Genomic DNA, 7,428 nt, shown 5'->3' on the forward strand with positions numbered 1-7,428 from the left:
CCGACTAAGACAACGTACTTATATTTATCTAGGTATCTATCCTTAGAGGTTTGTTAGGGAAATTGACCTTCTAGACATTTAGGCATATTGACAATTGCCCTCTAGTACGGTGAAATGCCTTAAAAATGCCATAAACAATAACTAGAATCATTCGAGATAATCTCAAGCAATAAACTAGTTTTAAATGAACTTCATAAAATACCTTTGAACAAAAATTTTTATTGTTAACCAATTAAGTTATATAAACAATAATGTAAGACTCACAAGTTGAGATAACAATCCAAATTTCCTATAAATTGTCCAACAAATTAAACACCAAACCAAATTTAAGTAAATATGGCCATGAAAATAAAAATTTCCATCTCGAAAATATTTGTAAGTTATATGTATATAAAGTGCTTAAATAATGAGTAAGTATATATATATATGCTTAAAAATAAATACAAGTTTACAACTAATAGCTTATGTAACCAACTAAAAATACAAGAATATATCCATACATACATATATACATGACATATACATACACTTATATATTTTTTAACCAAAACAACTAATTACCTACATTTAACTAACATAACACTTACAAAATAAATACCCACTTAACCTATACTTACACTACAATATATATACACTATTTTTATACAAAAAAAAAATAAGAAAATCCCTTCAAAACCCCCTTGATGGCCAGCCCTCCCCACTCCCCATACAACACCTCCAATCAAAATTCATCCTCCCTTATACTCCCCATACAATTAACACTCCAACACTTATTCTTCCAACACACACACAAACACATTCTTACACTCAAACAACTACTTTCTCTCCTCTCTTTCTCTCTTCATTTTTGGCAGCCCTCAAGGAAGATAAAGGAAGAAAAATCCATCTAAACACATATTAATAATAAGTGTTATAGGCTAGATTAACAAAGGATTAATTCAAGCATAGTTTAAGGGTTATATTAAGGTTGAAACAAGGGTTGTTGGAGGCATTAAGGGTCACGAAAATCTGCATATTCTCATCATCAAAAAGTGTTCTTCAAGAGTATAATCTTCCCTCCTTTCACTAGATTAAATCTTGCTTATGTTTATGCTTAAAGGTTTTATCAAAAACTCATGTTTTCTCTATGAATCTTCAAGTTTTCTTTTGAATATACACTTGATGAGGGCAAGTTGATAGAATCTTTTCTTTCATGATATTGCATGTCAAGATCTAGAGAAAAGATTCAAGGATTCAACAAGTTTAAGACCCAAAAGTGTTGTTATAGATTAAATAACTTTTAAAGTGATTTTTCCTTTGAAATATGGTCATATTTTTATATATCTTGATGAATATATTTCTGGAGTTTTTCATAAAAATATGTTTTTAAGTTGTTGAATTGAAGTTGGATAAAGATTTGTTGTTAAAATGATGAGATGATTACATGCATGCTCGGATTTGCACTAGTTTAAGTTGTTTTGATTTGAGATTTGAGATGGGTCTTTAATTGATGATTTCATATACATATTTTGATGATTAAATACATGTTAATAATCTGGGATTTATGAAGTTAGTACAAGAAATAAGGATTTTATAAGAATTCAAGACCAAACAATGCATAAAAGTCACTAACCGAAATCACAAGAACACAAATATAAATTCATCACCTTCATCACATGATTTGTCCATAAAATATGAAATAAAATCTGGAGAAAACACTAATGAAAGATGAATAGATGAATTAGGATGAACAAAATGTATTGGGTTTGCCAAAATAAGTATTGGGTGAAGCCATAAAGTAAAGGCATGCATTGGGCAAACAAAGTAAGCTGACAGAATCCATATTCTCTCTTTGAACGGGAAAACTGGGCATGTGAGGGCATTTTCAAGAAAGACTATCAAAATAAAAGTTATAGACAAATGAGTTAAGATTAACCTCCAACTAGAATTACTCAAAAATACTGAACCACACGAAAGATATGATTTTTCTACTGAAACTGGTCAAACCTGTAATTTTGTATGAATATTTTATAAACTTTAACAATTTTTATCTCCTAATCCATAAAGTTCCAGGAAGTCATACTTGGTGGAAAGTAATTTCAATGTGTTGCGAACTTAAAATAAAATCATGGGATTTTTCTAACAATCAGAACATCAAGAACTTTTATAAAACTTCTGATATCGCAAGCAGTGCCCATTCGGGACAGTTCGTGTTTGGATAATTTTTACGGACACCAAAAATCATCTAAAAATTCACCAAAAATTCACAAAAATACTAGATACATATAAGTCACTGTGTAAAAATCATGAAGGTCCAAATAATTCGTCTTGACCCCAAAATAGTAGCTAACATTTCTTAAAAATAAAGTATAAAACAGAAAATTTGTAAGTAATCTTATAAATGGCATAATGGGCTATGTAATGAACTAAGAACCATAATGGGCTAACCCGGCCCAAATAATGAACCCATAAGGAACACAAATCAGTAGGCCCACTTGGCCCAATAAGCCTTATAGCCCAATAACCACTAACCCATTATGCACCTAACCCAAATAAGGTAAAGCCCAATAACTAATGTAAGCCCAAAACATTTAAAAGCCCATGACACCTAAGGCCCAATTGATAATGGCCCATAACACTTAAACGAATTTCATGAGATAAGTGTAATCAAAATAAAACAAAGATAATTAAGTGAGATTGACATAAGTAATTATGTTAACCAAGCTATATATTGATATCACAAATGTTAATTCACGCTAAAATCGATTACACAACAAATGATGAACAAGGATAACATAACTTAATACGATATTTCTACATGATGACCTAAGATGCCAAGTGAAACCACAAATGAAGCCAAGTTACCAAAAATCTAACAACTTATAACTACGCATGTAATTAAAGTAACATTTTACACCATCAAGCGCTACAACCAAAACAATGCGAATGTTGGCAATATACTTGGATTCCACAATTGATAGCAATATAATGAAAGTGGCATTTCTAAGTGATGGCTTAAGATAGGAACTTACATGTATTAGTCCTATCGTAGGGATAGTCTTGGCTTTCAAATGTGATTGAGAAACGTGACGGATGTATGATGGAGCGATTGATGGGAAGTACCCATTTTGGATAAGTGAATATAATATGCGGCATATCAAGGTGAGTCATAGCCCCCTTTCAAACTCTTTTATGTATTTTACTTTCGGGGTGAAAAGCATGATAAATGAAACTACTGTCTATATATGCAATGTTTCTTGAAAGAGAGTTTGTTATATGAAATGATTCTTGATATATGAGTATGAAATGATAATAAAGGATTTATGTGATGAGCTTGAGTTCTGTCAAACAGCGGCGTTCGGTACACTACTATTTACTCCGAAAGTGGAGGCCTGTAGTTAGTTAGTTGCGCAACTAGGTTTCGTCCGCCCACCCAAAGCGTACCATTGGAAGGTTGGTTGCCTTCGTGACAACCTCCACTTCTAGTCTGGCCCCCGGGTGTTCTAACTACCTTAAGATAATCGGGCGTCTCCATGGCACGACCCATTATCATCATTGTTATTATTATTACGGCACTTGATTGACAGCTTGTGCTATGAATTGAATTATTGGATTGTAATCGGACTTGAATAAAATGGTAGTAGTAGTGGCTCAAGCATTTACTCATCTAAGATAATGGAATTAGACCCTTGTGGTCATATGACAAGGACTTATTTACATGGGTTATAATGAGTTGAACAAATGATTATCAAAGGATGAATTTGAAATATTCATGGAAATTGGTGATATTGAAATGATTTTGGTAACCGAATGATTTTGGTATGATATACGATTAATCGATTTATATACTTTTTCTCTCATGATGATTTGACAAATGAGAACCTGAAAGTTTACTATAGATTCTCCAAGTCTTGACATGACATTATGGTATTTGGAAACTTGATAACATGATATGAAAATTTTGTCGATCATATGGTTTGGATATTTCGAAATGTAATAGTAATCAGTTTTTCTAAGTATTAAAACGGTGATGTACCAAGATTTATATAAAAACCTATGCACTCACCAACTACGTTTTCGTAGTTGACACTTTTTCTTCATGCTTTTCAGGAAATAAGCTTAAGCATTGAGGATTTATATGCTTCATGATTATTTGTGTTGCCCTTTGGAGTCAAAGATCAAACCTTGTGATAGGCAATGGAATCCGCCTTGATCATTGTAGTATACTACTTCATGTGCTTGTTATTTCTTTCGCGAACTTAATATTCAAGTACGGTGGACGCATTTGTACTTGGAAATTGGTTCACATGCTTGTACATTTGTAAATTCTTTTATCAAATAAAACTATGGTGAATGTTATTTATAATCCTTTGTTTTGAATACTCGACTTTCTGTACATCTCATTGTTCCGCCTTAGTTGGGGTGTTACAAATACGTACTTAAGCAATATAAAAATAAGCAAATAAGTAAATGGTGAGACACAATGTAATTTTCAAGTGTATTTTATTTATTGATGTTAAATAAAATACAAGGTTGTTGCGGAACAAGATATTTCAAAGTAAGTATCTAAACAACCTATGAATTACAAGTGATCTAATCTTTGCTAAATAAACTCTTTGATCGAAATACTTAAAGTTGTGAAGTATAACTGTTTGGATCGAGAGTATTTGAGCAAAGGCACCAAATTGCAAAAGTATATCTATATGTGTATTGTGGACGAGGAAGTGACTTGGTATTTATAGGCAAAAAGAATAAATATAATATTCTTTTTTTGCCGTACAAATATGGTTACATGCATTTAAGGAAATTACATTAATTCCTTAAAAGCATTGATTAAAGTACAAGAATAAAGTCACATGACAGTGACTTGTCTTCTAATTAACCAACCACCTTTACATGCGTGTAAGGCTTTTAACAAAGGACTAATGGATTGTCCAGTTAAAAGCATGTAAAGGCATAAAGTCAATTCCTCGTAATCAGTGTTCAGACTTGTAAGGTCTAGAACACTGACAAGAACTCCAGTCAGGAGATCTGGTAAGTCTTCCAGTGAGCTCCGCTATTTGTCAGACTTCTTTCTTCAGACTTCAGTCTTCGACTTCAGTGAGAATGTTCTTCAGTGGAAAGATCTTGACTGGAGTGAAGTCCAGTAAACCAATCTGGTGGAATCCAGATTTCTGTACAAGTAAATGGTTCACTGGTCTTCACATAATTTCTGGACAAATCTTCAGAGGGCTCCAGTAGTTACGTCTGGAGAGAGTCTAGTAGATCTGGACCTAACATAAAGATTATCTTAAAGTTTGTGGAATAGTTCAACAGCTTACTCCTCCATATACTCCTCAACACAATGGTGTTTCGGAGAGGAGGAATCGAACCTTGTTGGAAATGGTTCGATCAATGATGAATCATATGACTCTTCCTTTTTCGTTTTGGGATTATGCCCTTGAGACTGTTGTTCGCATTCTCAATATGGTTCCAACTAAGAAAGTTGACAAGACACCGCATGAATTGTGGCATGGAAGTGTTCCTCAATTGTCTTACCTAAAGGTCTGGGGATGTGAGGCACTCGTGAAACGAGATACGCCTGACAAGTTTGCACCTAGATCTATCAAGTGCATCTTTGTAGGATACCCAAAGGAAACGATGGGTACTTTCCTACGGAAAACATTGTCAAGGTTCATCGATATGCTGAGTTCTTTGAAGAGAAACTCATATCTCAAGAAGACAGTGGGAGGATTGTTGAACTCGATGAGCATCAAGAAGATGTGTCAACTTCTAAAGATATTAGCAATCTTCAACTTGGGGGGGGGGGGGGGGAATGTTCAAAGAGATGAATCTCAAGATGAACTTCAAGTTGAAGATGAAGCGATTCCACTTCGTAGGTCCTCAAGGACAATACGTGCTCGTGATAGATTAAATCTTATGATTGAGTCTGAAGAACACGTGGTAGGAGATTTGAATGAACCTCCTAATTTCAATGCTGCATTATCAGATCCGGAATCTGACAAATGGCTTGAAGCTGCGAATGTAGAAATAAAATTCATGAAAGACAATCAAGTCTGGAGCTTGGTTGATCTTCCACCAAATGGTAGAACCGTTGGGTGCAAGTGGATCTTCAAGAAGAAGACCGACATGGATGGAAATATACACACCTATAAAGCTCGTCTTGTGGCGAAAGGTTATACTCAACTCTTTGGAGTTGATTATGAGGAAACCTTTTCTCCGGTTGGGACATTAGAGCTATTAGGATCATCTTAGCCATAGCAGCGTACTATGACTTTGAGATATGGAAAATGGATGTCAAAACTGCTTTCTTGAATTGTTTTCTAGACGAGGAAGTCTATATGGTACAACCAGAAGGTTTTGTCGATCCTAAATATCCGAACAAAGTATGCAAACTTCAAAGGTCCATTTATGGACTAAAGCAAGCATCAAGGAGTTAGAATAAAAGGTTTGACGAAGAGATCAAAAAGTTTGATTTTGTTCAGAATCCTGATGAGCCATGTGTATATCGCAAAGCTAGTGGGAGTAATGTTACTTTCCTTGTCTTGTATGACAATGACATATTGATAATAGGAAATCACATTCCAATGTTGAAAGACGTTAAATCTTATCTTGGAAAGTGTTTCGCTATGAAAGACTTGGGTGAAGCAGCATTCATACTTGGAATCAAAATCTATAGAGATAGAAGTAAACGATTGATCGGATTAAGTCAAAGTGCGTATATAGATAAGATCTTGAAGAGATTCAAGATGGAAAACTCTAAGCGCGGGAACTTGCCTATGCAAGAAGGACTTAATTTATCCGACAAGAATGGTGCTTCTATACCTGAAGAGGTGGAGCGTATGAAGAGAGTCCCTTATGCTTCGGCGGTGGGATCTATCATGTATGCGATTAGATGCACTAGACCTGATGTTGCGTTCGGGCAAAATATAGTAAGCCGATATCAGCAAAATCACAGAGAGGATCATTGGACTGCTGTGAAAAACATTCTTAAGTACATGCGTGCTACTAAAGAATTGTTTTTGGTATATGGAGGAAATCCAGATCAAGAGCTTAAAGTCACTGGATACTGTGATGCTGGATTTCAGACTGATAAGGATGATACCAAGTGTTAGTCAGGGTATGTCTTCATTTTGAATGGAGGAGCAGTAGATTGGAAGAGCAAGAAGCAATCTACCGTTGCTATGTCTGCTATAGAGTCTGAGTGTATAGTTGCGTCGGATGCAGCAATGGAAGCTGTCTGGATCAGAAAGTTTATTTCTGGGCTTGATGTGATGCCATAAAATAGTACACCTATGGATTTGTACTATGACAATTCTGGAGCAATTGTCATTGCCAGTGAATCTGGGGTTCAAAAAGGTGTCAGAGATTACCAAAGGAGATATCACTATGTTCGAGAGCAAATCGAATCACGTGAAATCAATTTACTCAAAGTTCACACAGATTATA

This window comes from Erigeron canadensis, chromosome 6, assembly GCF_010389155.1.
Source record: "Erigeron canadensis isolate Cc75 chromosome 6, C_canadensis_v1, whole genome shotgun sequence".
NCBI lineage: Eukaryota > Viridiplantae > Streptophyta > Magnoliopsida > Asterales > Asteraceae > Erigeron > Erigeron canadensis.